The sequence below is a fragment of the Eleutherodactylus coqui genome, chromosome 1, assembly GCF_035609145.1.
Source record: "Eleutherodactylus coqui strain aEleCoq1 chromosome 1, aEleCoq1.hap1, whole genome shotgun sequence".
NCBI classification, from domain to species: Eukaryota; Metazoa; Chordata; class Amphibia; order Anura; family Eleutherodactylidae; genus Eleutherodactylus; species Eleutherodactylus coqui.
In genome coordinates this window covers 141798216-141812107 of record NC_089837.1, presented here as the reverse complement: position 1 = coordinate 141812107, position 13892 = coordinate 141798216, and positions in this window count along the sequence as shown.

The window sequence follows — 13892 nt, the reverse complement described above, 5'->3', positions numbered from 1 at the left end:
ATGAGGTAATCGCGCTCCTGAATGGAGCGCACGGGGCGTGTCAATGCTCTGTGTAGATAACAATGTGCCGCGTCATCACGCTATGCTCGGAGGTCCGCAGTGACTAAATTAGTCACGCTTCAGATAGAACGCACGGAGTGTGTCAACGCATGCTATAGACTGACAGCTTAGTTGATTAATCATAGATGGAGCACACGATGCATGTCAGTTTGTCAAACACCCCGGATCTATTCCCAGAGGTTGCAGATGTTTGGAAATTGCCCACAATATATGTCTCTTTGAACAGCTAGTAATACATTAACCTAATCCCATACCTACAAACCCTGTCTCCCAAATGGCTACTCCTGGTTTCCATATAAAGGGTGAACAGTATTGTTCTAATAAAAATATATATAGGGAAATTAATACCTCCTAAAGATTAGACTATGAATAGAGAATAAACTGGTCCCCCGCGGCTTGAGAGTCAACATCGGTCCTGCCTTCTCGGGCAATTCTACATTTGCCGGAGAATGGCGTTTGATGTTAAATACTTTTACGGATTTGATTTTAAGTAAAATATTGATGAAAATAGAAAATGTGATGATTTCTGCGCTCCAGAGAGTGACCTTTTTGGCTGACTTTTGTAAAAAGGAGGACTTTTTATTTGCTTTGGCTTTTATTAATAGTTTAGAAATTAATACCTAAACTAAAAAGAGATGCCCTTGATTATTCCCAGGAGAAATTATTCCCCTGGGAATACAAAAGGAATGGAAATATTATGAAGAATAAGGCATATCGGTATAATCCACACTATAAGAGCAAAAGGTGCAATAAATCCACAGGGGGTAAAAGATCTTCCGATGGGAATTTTGAGAATAATGATGATAATAACTTGTGGGGGGAAAAAACACACAGTGATAATATAAGAGCAGGGACATGGTTGGGGAGGACTAGTGTCTTCACCAATCAATCCCGGTGGCGAAATAGTTCAACTATGAGAGAAAAAAATGATAATAGAGTGACCAGGGGCCACTCGAAGGAAACAAGGAAAGAGCCTCTAGTTTCTAGAAAAAAAGAACCCTCTCAACAAAATCAGGAAACAGATAGAAGTAGGAGTTCTCCTCCGGTCTTTTCTTCACCGGTGCTATCTGTGAATGAACCTAAATCTAACTCTGTTGAAACATCTACAAGGGTGAAAGAATATGAGTCCACTGGGGATTTACCCAAAAATCCCAAAGTAAACTCTATGAATAAATCTACACAAGAATATCGAGGCTTTCAAGTATTCCGGAAAGACCTGAGATAGATTTGATTAAAAAATCAACACCTCTTTTAATTGACCTCACTCCTCCGAAATTAGTAATGAGAAAGAGTATTGTACCGCCTGTAAAAATACCCATGATAGAAACGACGAGGATTGAGGTCTGTGAGGTACCATCTCTAACTCCGTTGATTGTTGATAATAACTAGAGATGAGCGAACGTACTCGGTAAGGGCGATTTCGCAATCCAGCACCGCGATTTTCGAGTACTTCACTACTCGGGTGAAAAGTACTCGGGTGCGCTGTGGGGCGGGGGGTTGCAGAGGGGAGTGGGGGGTAGCAGCGGCCAACAGAGGGGAGCCCTCTCTCTCTCTCCCTCCCCCCCCCACTCCCCGCTGAAACCCCCCGCTCACCCACAGCGCACCCGAGTACTTTTCACCCGAGTAGTTAAGTACTCGAAAATCGCGGTGCTAGATTGCGAAATCGCCCTTACCGAGTACGTTCGCTCATCTCTAATAATAACACAAGGAGTTTAAGAGGGAATGAGGAAGAAGAAACTAGAAATAATGAAAAAATTCTAATCTCTGATTTTGAGAGGATTCTTTTATGCTCACCACTAGCAGATTCGCCACCCAACTTTATAGATCTGAATCCCTCAATCTCTTCGGTACCATCTACACGACAAATATCGAAATGTAGTCCCTTGAAAGGGATTCAAAGCACGGATCCCCTTTTTTCCGGCTCTGGAGCCCACAGTTCCTCGGGTGGCAAACTCCATGACAGGATTCGGGGGAAAATCAAAGAAAATATTCCAGTTTTATCAACCCCTTTCACCTTCAACTCAATCAAAACAGAGAAAAAGAAATTTTCAAGACGTCGAGGTAAAAGGGGCGGAGGGAGGTCTAGGTCCCAAAAAAACGATAAAAAAACTGAGAGCCATGCAAACACCCTAGAGATCGGGTAGATGAAGCTAGAAATATGGGGATATTTAACATCTCTAAATATATATTAAGAAGAAAGGAAGCTGAAATCTTAGCTAAGGGCTTGTCCTTTAGCCCCTCCACGAGAGCGAATCTCTTCGATCTATATGTCGATTTAAATCACTATGTGAAAAAATTAAAAATTATCAGTGTGTAGACATTTCTCTATACAGAAATTTAAGAACGAGGAACCCGATAGGAAAACGGAAGAATTATTTCATTTACATCATCCGATCTTTACTGATCTCAAACCAAGTAGTAAATTTAACCCAGTTGATAGCCGTGGAAATTTTATAGAAACTTTCTACCATAATGTGTTGCAAGATTTTTCAGTGATGTGTAACACTGACTTGAGTGTTTCACATAACTTGACTCGAGAACAGTTTCATATTTTAAAAAATTTAGCATCTAATAACGAAATCATCATAAAAAAGCAGACAAAGGGGGAGGGACGGTAGTAATGGATCTCGACTATTACCTCTGGGAATCTGATAGAATCCTGAGGGACAGTAAGTACTATAAAAAATTGAGTTTCGACCCTACAGGCATTATCTCAACAAAATTATTTGATTTAGTGGATGAAGCCCTAAGAAATAATTGCCTGGCAAAAAGAGAAAGGGATTTTATCTGCATAAAAAATCCGGAAATTCCCTTTTTCTACTTTCTGCCGAAAGTGCACAAAGATATCGAACGACCTCCGGGTCGTCCGATCATAGCAGGGATTAACTCTATCACCAGTGCCCTCTCCCATTATATTGATGTGCACCTACAGAAATTTGTAGTTTCTCTCCCATCCCATATAAAAGATGTGGGTCATATTCTCTCTCTCCTGGAACAATTAACCTGGAAGGACTCGTACATCTGGTGTACACTAGATGTTACGTCTCTTTATTCCAATATACAACATAAGCAAGGTATAAAAGCTGTACAATCGTTTCTTAATAGAGATGAGCGAACGTGTTCTTCCGAGCTTGATATTCGTGCGAATATTAGGGTGTTCGGGATGTTCGTTATTCGTAACGAACACCATGCGGTGTTCTGGTTACTTTCACTTCCTTCCCTGAGACGTTAGCGCGCTTTTTTTGGCCAATTGAAAGACAGGGAAGGCATTACAACTTCCCCCTGTGACGTTCAAGCCCTATACCACCCCCCTGCTGTGAGTGGCTGGGAAGATCAGGTGTCACCCGAACATAAAAGTCGGCCCCTCCCGCGGTTCGGCTCAGATGCCTGGTGAGTTAGATGAGGGACAGTGCTGTTTGTACCGGAGCTGCTGTAGGGAAAGAATTGGTAGTTAGTGTAGGCTTCAAGACCCCCCAAAGGTCCTTATTAGGGCCACTGATAGCTGTGTGTTGGCTGCTGTTAGCAGTGCCATTTTTTTTTTTCTCAAAATCGGCTCTGCAGAGCGTTGCACCTGGCATTAGGGACAGAAGTGCTGCATAGGCAGGGAGAGTGTTAGGAGTGAGTGTAGCCTTCAAGAACCTCAACGGTCCTTTCTAGGGCCATATTTATCCGTGTGCAGTACTGTCCAGGCTGCTGTTAGCTGTGCTGCATTTTTTTTTGGCTTCTCAAAATCGCCTCTGCAGAGCATTCCACCCTCCATTGATACTGCAGGGAAAGAATTGTATAGGCAGGGCCACAACACAGTTATTATTCATAGAATATACGCAGTGCTGCCTTTTGCTTGTAAAACAAGTGAAAATAATTCTATTTGTCCTGCCTCTGTCCGTCCTAACGCCGGTGGACACGTGTCGGCTGCGTCTGCAACCTGTAAAAATTATACGCACCCAGCTACGTTTTACTCCTGGCTTCGCCATTTGCTTTCCTTAATTGGGAAAAAAATACCTGCTCTGCCACAGTTAATAACTCTGCTACCCTCACGTTCTGTGACACATTAGCAGGAAAACAGCACAGTTATTAAACTTCTCATGTTCATAGAATATACGCAGTGCTGCCTTTTGGTGCAAAAAAACGGAAAATAATTCTATTTGTCCTGCCTCTGTCCGTCCTAACGCCGGTGGACACGTGTCGGCTGCGTCTGCAACCTGTAAAAATCATACGCACCCAGCAACGTTTTACTCCTGGCTTCGCCATTTGCTTTCCTTAATTGGGAAAAAAAATACCTGCTCTGCCACAGTTAATAACTCTGCTACCCTCACGTTCTGTGACACATTAGCAGGAAAACAGCACAGTTATTAAACTTCTCATGTTCATAGAATATACGCAGTGCTGCCTTTTGGTGCAAAAAAACGGAAAATAATTCTATTTGTCCTGCCTCTGTCCGTCCTAACGCCGGTGGACACGTGTCGGCTGCGTCTGCAACCTGTAAAAATCATACGCACCCAGCTACGTTTTACTCCTGGCTTCGCCATTTGCTTTCCTTAATTGGGAAAAAAATACCTGCTCTGCCAGAGTTATAATAACTCTGCTACCCTCACGTTCTGTGACACATTAGCAGGGACACAGCACAGTTATTAAACTTAGATTATTCATTCACTAGAGGCAGTGGGGCCTTTCGTTTTCCAAAAAGGGCAAAAATTATATTTGGCCTGCAGTCTTGCGCCAATTTATTTCCTGCCTGTGAAATCAAATCACTGGTAATACAGCATGCTGAGGGGTAGGGGTAGGCCTAGAGGACGTGGACGCGGCCGAGGACGCGGAGGGCCAAGTCAGGGTGTGGGCACAGGCCGAGCTCCTGATCCCGGTGTGTCGCAGCCGACTGCTGCGCGATTAGGAGAGAGGCACGTTTCTGGCGTCCCCACATTCATCGCCCAATTAATGGGTCCACACGGGAGACGGTTATTAGAAAATGAGCAGTGTGAGCAGGTCCTGTCCTGGATGGCAGAAAGTGCTTCGAGCAACCTATCGTCAACACGCAGTTCTGCGCCGTCCACTGCTGCAAATCCGAATCCTCTGTCTGCTGCTCCTCCTTCCTCCCAGCCTCCTCACTCCACTACAATGACACCTGCTCAGGAGCGGGAAGACTCCCAGGAACTGTTCTCGGGCCCCTGCTCAGATTGGGCAGCAGCGGTTCCTCTCCCACCAGAGGAGTTTATCGTCACTGATGCCCAACCATTCGAAAGTTCCCGGGGTCCGGGGGATGAGGCTGGGGACTTCCGCCAACTGTCTCAACAACTTTCTGTGGGTGAGGAGGACGATGACGATCAGACACAGTTGTCTTGCAGTGAGGTAGTAGTAAGGGCAGTAAGTCCGAGGGAGCAGCGCACAGAGGATTCGGAGGAAGAGCAGCAGGACGATGAGGTGACTGACCCCACCTGGTGTGCAACGCTTACTCAGGAGGACAGGTCTTCAGAGGGGGAGTCAAGGGCATCAGCAGGGCAGGTTGCAAGAGGCAGTGCGGTGGCCAGGGGTAGAGGCAGGGCCAGACCGAATAATCCACCAAGTGTTTCCAAAAGCGCCCCCTCGCGCCATGCCACCCTGCAGAGGCCGAGGTGCTCTAAGGTCTGGCAGTTTTTCACAGAGACGCCTGACGACCGACGAACAGTGGTGTGCAACCTTTGTTGCGCAAAGCTCAGCCGGGGAGCCAACACCAACAGCCTCACCACCACCACCATGCGCAGGCATATGATGGCCAAGCACCCCACAAGGTGGGACGAAGGCCGTTCAGCGCCTCCGGTTTGCACCCCTGCCTCTCCCCCTGTGCCCCAACCTGCCACTGAGATGCAACCCCCCTCTCAGGACACAGGCACTACCGCCTCATGGCCTTTACCCACACCCTCATCTCCGCTGTCCTCGGCCCCATCCAGCAGTGTAGTTCAGCGCACCGTCCAGCCGTCGCTTGCGCAAGTGTTCGAGCGCAAGCGCAAGTACGCCGCCACGCACCCGCACGCTCAAACGTTAACCGTCCGCATCGCAAAATTCATCAGCCTTGAGATGCTGCCGTATAGGGTTGTGGAAACGGAGTCCTTCAAAAGTATCATGGAGGCGGCGGCCCCGCGCTACTCAGTTCCCAGTCGCCACTACTTTTCCCGATGTGCCGTCCCAGCCCTGCACGACCACGTCTCCCGCAACATTGTACGCGCCCTCACCAACGCGGTTACTGCCACGGTCCACTTAACTACGGACACGTGGACAAGCACAGGCGGGCAGGGCCACTACATCTCCCTGACGGCACATTGGGTGAATTTAGTGGAGGCTGGGACAGAGTCAGAGCCTGGGACCGCTCACGTCCTACCCACCCCCAGAATTGCGGGCCCCAGCTCGGTGCTGGTATCTGCGGAGGTGTATGCTTCCTCCACTAAAGCACCCTCCTCCTCCTCCTCCTCCTCTGTCTCGCAATCAAGATGTGTTAGCAGCAGCATGTCGCCAGCAGTCGGTGTCGCGCGGTGTGGCAGCACAGCGGTGGGCAAGCGTCAGCAGGCCGTGCTGAAACTACTCAGCTTAGGCGATAAGAGGCACACGGCCCACGAACTGCTGCAGGGTCTGACACAGCAGACCGACCGCTGGCTTGCGCCGCTGAGCCTCCAACCGGGCATGGTCGTGTGTGACAACGGCCGTAACCTGGTGGCGGCTCTGCAGCTCGGCAGCCTCACGCACGTGCCATGCCTGGCCCACGTCTTTAATTTGGTGGTTCAGCGGTTTCTGAAAAGCTACCCACGCTTGTCAGACCTGCTCGTAAAGGCGCGCCGGCTCTGCGCACATTTCCGCAAGTCCCACACGGACGCTGCCACCCTGCGCACCCTGCAACATCACTTTAAGCTGCCAGTGCACCGACTGCTGTGCGACGTGCCCACACGGTGGAACTCTACGCTCCACATGTTGGCCAGGCTCTATGAACAACGTAGAGCTATAGTCGAATACCAACTCCAACATGGGCGGCGCAGTGGGAGTCAGCCTCCTCAATTCCTTTCAGAAGAGTGGGCCTGGTTGGCAGACATCTGCCATGTCCTTGGTAATTTTGAGGAGTCTACCCAGGTGGTGAGCGGCGATGCTACAATCATTAGCGTCACCATTCCTCTGCTATGCATCTTGAGAAATTCCCTGCAAACCATAAAGGCAGCTGCTTTGCGCTCGGAAACGGGGGCGGGGGAAGGCAGTATGCCGCTGGATAGTCAGGGCACCCTCCTGTCTATTTCTCAGCGCGTACAGGAGGAGGAGGAGGAGCATGAGGAGGATGAGGAGGAGGGGGAAGAGACAGCTTGGGCCGCTGCTGACGGTACACCGGCTGATTGCCTGTCATCCTTTCAGCGTGTATGGCCTGAGGAGGAGGAGGAGGAGGAGGAGGAGGATCCTGAAAGTGATCTTCCTAGTGAAGACAGCCATGTGTTGCGTACAGGTACCCTGGCACACATGGCTGACTTCATGTTAGGATGCCTTTCTCGTGACCCTCGCGTTGCACGCATTCTGGCCACGACGGATTACTGGGTGTACACACTGCTCGATCCACGGTATAAGGAGAACCTGCCCACTCTGATTCCCGAAGAGGAAAGGGGTTCGAGATTGTTGCTATACCACAGGACCCTTGCGGACAAGCTGATGGTAAAATTCCCAGCCGACAGCGCTAGTGGCAGAAGGCGCAGTACCGAGGGCAAGGTAGCAGGGGATGTGCGTAGATCGAGCAGCATGTACATCCCAGGCAGTGCAACAGTCTTTAAGGGCCTGGCCAGCTTTATGGCTCCCCACCAAGACTGTGTCACCGCTCCCCAGTCACGGCTGAGTCGGCGGGAGCACTGTAAAAGGATGGTGAGGGAGTACGTAGCGGATCGCACGACCATCCTTGGTGACGCCTCTGCCCCCTACAACTACTGGGTGTCGAACCTGGACACGTGGCCTGAACTCGCGCTGTATGCCCTGGAGGTGCTTGCTTGTCCTGCGGCTAGCGTCTTGTCGGAGAGGGTGTTTAGTGCGGCTGGGGGAATCATCACAGATAAGCGTAGCCGCTTGTCAACCGACAGTGCCGACAGGCTAACACTCATCAAGATGAACAAAGGCTGGATTTCCCCAGACTTCTGTTCTCCACCAGCGGACAGCAGCGATACGTAAGCAATACGTAGGCTGCACCCGCGGATGGAAGCTACGTTCTCTCTCACCATCCAAAACGGGGACATTTCTGCTTCATCAATCTGTGTCTAATATTCCTCCTCCTCCTCCTGCTCCTCCTCCTGAAACCTCACGTAATCACGCTGAACGGGCAATTTTTCTTAGGGCCACAAGGCTCACTCAAATAATTTTTCAGAACAATTTTTATAAGTTTCAATGCGCTTAAAAGCATTGGAACTTTAACTTGAACCAATTTTTCGTTACACTGGGCTGCCTCCAGGCCTAGTTACCACTTAAGCCACATTAACCAAAGCGATTAATGGGTTTCACCTGCCCTCTTGGCTGGCCATGGCCAATTTTTGGGATGTACATTAGTACTGTTGATACAGCAATTTTTGTGGGCCCTCGCCTACAGTGTAATCAAATTAATTTTTAGCCCACCTGCATTACAGCTGACGTTACCTCAGCTGTGTTGGGCAATGCAATGGGATATTTTTATGTACCGCCGGTGGGTTCCAGGGAGCCACCCATGCTGTAGGTGCACACTGAGTTTTTAATACATCTGTACACTTCTAAAGAACCCGTCTGACTGGGGCATGCAGTGTGGGCCGAAGCCCACCTGTATTACGCACGACATAACTACCTCAGCTGTGTTGGGCAATGCAATGGGATATTTCTATGTACCGCCGGTGGCTTCCTGGCACCCACCCAGGCAGTGGGTCCACAGGGAGTTTAACCTACATGTGTCCACTTGTAAAGAACCCCAGTCTGACTGGGGCATGCAGTGTGGGCCGAAGCCCACCTGCATTAAGCACGACATTACTACCTCAGCTGTGTTGGGCAATGCAATGGGATATTTTTATGTACCGCCGGTGGGTTCCAGGGAGCCACCCATGCTGTAGGTGCACACGGAGTTTTTAATACATCTGTACACTTCTAAAGAACCCCAGTCTGACTGGGGCATGCAGTGTGGGCCGAAGCCCACCTGTATTACGCACGACATAACTACCTCAGCTGTGTTGGGCAATGCAATGGGATATTTCTATGTACCGCCGGTGGCTTCCTGGCACCCACCCAGGCAGTGGGTCCACAGGGAGTTTAACCTACATGTGTCCACTTGTAAAGAACCCCAGTCTGACTGGGGCATGCAGTGTGGGCCGAAGCCCACCTGCATTAAGCACGACATTACTACCTCAGCTGTGTTGGGCAATGCAATGGGATATTTTTATGTACCGCCGGTGGGTTCCAGGGAGCCACCCATGCTGTAGGTGCACACGGAGTTTTTAATACATCTGTACACTTCTAAAGAACCCCAGTCTGACTGGGGCATGCAGTGTGGGCCGAAGCCCACCTGTATTACGCACGACATAACTACCTCAGCTGTGTTGGGCAATGCAATGGGATATTTCTATGTACCGCCGGTGGCTTCCTGGCACCCACCCATGCTGTGGGTCCACAGGGAATTATAAATGCATCTGTTTCCACTTATAAAGAAACCCAGTCTGACTGGGGCATGCAGTGTGGGCCGAAACCCACCTGCATTAACCCTTTCCAGTCCACTGTGTGACCTGTGAAGACATTAGGGTTTAAGGCTGTACAGCTCCGTTGTTGGTAGACGTCCGTCGGGGTTCTCTTACTGTATATTGCCAGCCTCTCTGCTGTCGGAGCCTATCCTACGTGTCAGCTCATGCAGTACTGGCTTTAGCCAGCATATAGCGCCGTTGTATAACGGCAGAAAAAGAGTAAGCCCCCTAGGAAAACCATATACAAATTGGATTGGAAAGGGTTAAGCACAACATTACTACCTCAGCTGTGTTGGGCAATGCAATGGGATATTTCTATGTACCGCCGGTGGCTTCCTGGCACCCACCCATGCTGTAGGTGCACACGGAGTTTTTACTACATCTGTACACTTATAAAGAACCCCAGTCAGACTGGGGCATGCAGTGTGGGCCGAAGCCCACCTGCATTAAGCACGACATTACTACCTCAGCTGTGTTGGGCAATGCAATGGGATATTTCTGTGTACCGCCGGTGGGTTCCAGGGAGCCACCCATGCTGTGGGTCGACAGGGACTTCACAATAGGGAGTTGTACCTGCCTGTGTCTATGAATTAAAAAGCCCGGTCTGACTGGGGCATGCAGACACCTTGACAGAATGAATAGTGTGTGGCACATAGGTTCCCCATTGCTATGCCCACATGTGCAGCTCCTGATGGCGGTGGCACAGGATTCTATTTCTCATTGCTTCTGTACAGCATTGTGGGCTATCGCTCCGCCACTTTTAAAGAGGGTCGCTGCCTAGCCGTGCCAACCTCTGCAGTGTGTGCCTGCGGTCCCTCGTCATGGCAGACGCAATTCTAAATAGACATGAGCGTGGTGTGGCATGAGGGCAGCTGAAGGCTGCCCAGGGACACTTTGGTGTGCGCTGTGGGGGGGAGGGGGGGCGGTTGGGCAGCATGTAACCCAGGAGAAGTGTCAGTGGAGTGTCATGCAGGCAGTGATTGTGCTTTGTTGGAGGTAGTGTGGTGCTTAGCAAAGGTAAGCCATGCTAATGAGGGCTTTTCAGAAGTAAAAGTTGTTGGGAGGGGGGGGCCCACTCTTGCCGGTATTGTGGCTTAATAGTGGGACCTGTGAACTTGAGATGCAGCCCAACATGTAGCCCCTCGCCTGCCCTATCCGTTGCTGTGTCGTTCCCATCACTTTGTTGAATTGCCCAGATTTTCACACATGAAAACCTTAGCGAGCATCGGCGAAATACAAAAATGCTCTGGTCGCCCATTGACTTCAATGGGGTTCGTTGTTCGAAACGAACCCTCGAGCATCGCGGGAAGTTCGTTCCGAATAACGAGCACCCGAACATTTTGGTGTTCGCTCATCTCTATTTCTTAACGATGATCCCTTGATGCCGGTGCTCTATATTGGAATCTATATATTTCATTTTAAATAATAATTATTTTATTTTTAATGATCAATTTTTTCAGCAGACTAACGGAACGGCAATGGGGACGCGTTTTACACCCAGTTATGCTAATTTATTTATGGGTGCATTCGAAAAAGAGAATTTTAGTGAAAGTCGTATAATATTTTTTAAACGGTTTATCGACGATATCATATTAACATGGGATGGTAAAATGAAAGATCTAGAATTATTTATTACTAGTGTTAATAAGAATGATTGCCAGTTGGAATTCACGGGGAACATTAGCCCAACGGAAATAGTCTTTTTGGATTTGGTAATTTCCACAAGTGACGGTGAAATAAAAACTAAAACGCACTTTAAAAAGACAGACTGTAACAGTATTTGAGTTTTAAAAGCTGCCATAAAAAAAGTTGGACAGCTAAAGCGAATAAGAAGGAACTGTTCATCGATTGAAATATTCAAAGAACAAGCAGTAACAATAAAAACATGCTTTATTGAAAAGGGCTACCCTTTGCTTTTAATTGAAGATGCTTACGATAAAGTTTTATCTGAGACAAAACCCCCTTTTATTTAAAAAAAAATGAATGGGGTTGACCATGGTATGGATAACAAAAAGAAAGATTTTAATAAAAAAAATTTATTTTTGACAAAATACAACACACAACATAAATGAATAGAAAGGATAATTAAAAGGAATCGGGAACTATTAAAAAAGGACCCATTCTTATCCAAAGAACTTCCTTTTTATTTACCGGAGAAACAGAACCCTCCAAAATATGATTGCACCATCGGACCCATTGAAAAAACTTCTAAATCAAAAAAATAGTCGAGATAAACTGAGTGAATGTCGCGTTGGCGTGTATAGGTGCCAGAAAAGTTGTTGCAAATGTTGCGCTTCTATCTCTAATGGTAAAAAGGAAGTATTTGTGAAACGTGAACGAAAATTAGTGAATTTAAAACAACATTTGAACTGTGAATCAGCATGGGTAATTTACTTATTGGAGTGTCCTTGCGGACTCCAATATATTGGTCGCACGACCAGGCCCCTAAGGACGAGGATAAACCAACACCGCCATAACATAGTCTCTGGTTTTATGAAACATAGTGTGTCTCGGCATTTTAAAGAAGCACATGATAAAGACCCCACAAAATTAATCGTTACACCACTGGAGACCATTCCTTCTAGGTCGTTCTCCAGGCTGCGTGAGCGGGAGATGTTTTGGATCTTCTGTATGGACTCATTGAGTCCTAATGGTCTAAATTAAACCCTAGAAAAAATTACATAAGACAACCCAGATAGGAGATATGTGTTTTATATAGGATTGTTTATTCGTATTTATTCATTATATCTATCTATTAGAATTTTATCTATTTATTTGCATTTTTAAGATAATATGAATTGAGTGCTGGATGTTGATATAACTGGGGTTTATTTATGACCAATATGTAGAGTGTAGAATTTCTATAGAAAGTTGTGGGGTCATTTTTCAGTCTATTTATATTCTAATCTTTAGGAGGAATTAATTTCCCTATATATTTTTTTATTAGAACAATACTGTTCACCCTTTATATGGAAACCAGGAGTAGCCATTTGGGAGACAGGGTTTGTAGGTATGGGATTAGGTTAATGCATTACTAGCTGTTCAAAGAGATAATTGACATATATTGTGGGCAATTCCCAAACATCTGCAACCTCTGGGAATAGATCCGGGGTGTTTGACAAACTGACATGCATCTATGATTAATCAACTAAGCTGACAGTCTATAGCGTGCATTGACACGCTCCGTGCGTTCCATCTGAAGCGTGACTAATTTAGTCACTTCGGACATCCGAGCATAGCGTGATGACGCGGCACGTTGTTATCTACACAGAGCATTGACACGCCCCGTGCGCTCCATTCAGGAGCGCGATTACCTCATCCACGATGCGTCCCCCCTTACAGCGTGATGACACAGAACGTGGATCTCTTTTACATTGCATGGAAGGCTATCTATGTGGAACGCAGGTGCGCTCCAGCATCTGTTGGATGATGAAAGCGGAACTACTCTAGTTTCCGCCCTTCACCCATACACGCTTTGATGGCATTCAGTGTGGTTAAGGGATGGAATCAGATGTCCCTCATATGGATCTTTGATTAAGGTATGTTTTATATATATATATATATATATATATATATATATATATATATATATATATATATATATATGAGATTGGGTATAAGGATTATATGCTTGATAAAGGCGTCAGATGACGCAGAAACGCGTTGCTTACCCGATAGTAGAGGTACTTTAAATCTGTAATTATTCTGTTTTATTTTTATGGGATTAAACTTGGCTTATTATTAACGGCCGCTGTGTAAGCTTATTCCCTATACGTTCTTGAGGTCCTGCGGTAGAGCGCAGCTGGATAAAGGTTTTTTCATTTTTTTTCTATACTGCACTATCCCCATTTTTCCTGCCAGAGAATTGGGGTTCTCTTTAAAGCTGCTGCTCTCCAAAAAAAGTGTATATTGTGTAGGATATCAGACACACATATATTTTTGGATGATACGGAGGATCCTGATTAAAGATACCTATTGAAGGCTTACTTGGATTCCAGGTGTAGGTGGGACACAAAAATCCTTTTTGCTGTTCCGCCTCACACCGGGTAAGTGGAGTGGATTCACTATTGATTATTTTATCCATGTGCAAGGCGCTCTCCCTAATTTGTGTTACTATCATAAACTTGAACATTTAACTTGCCAACTGAGGCC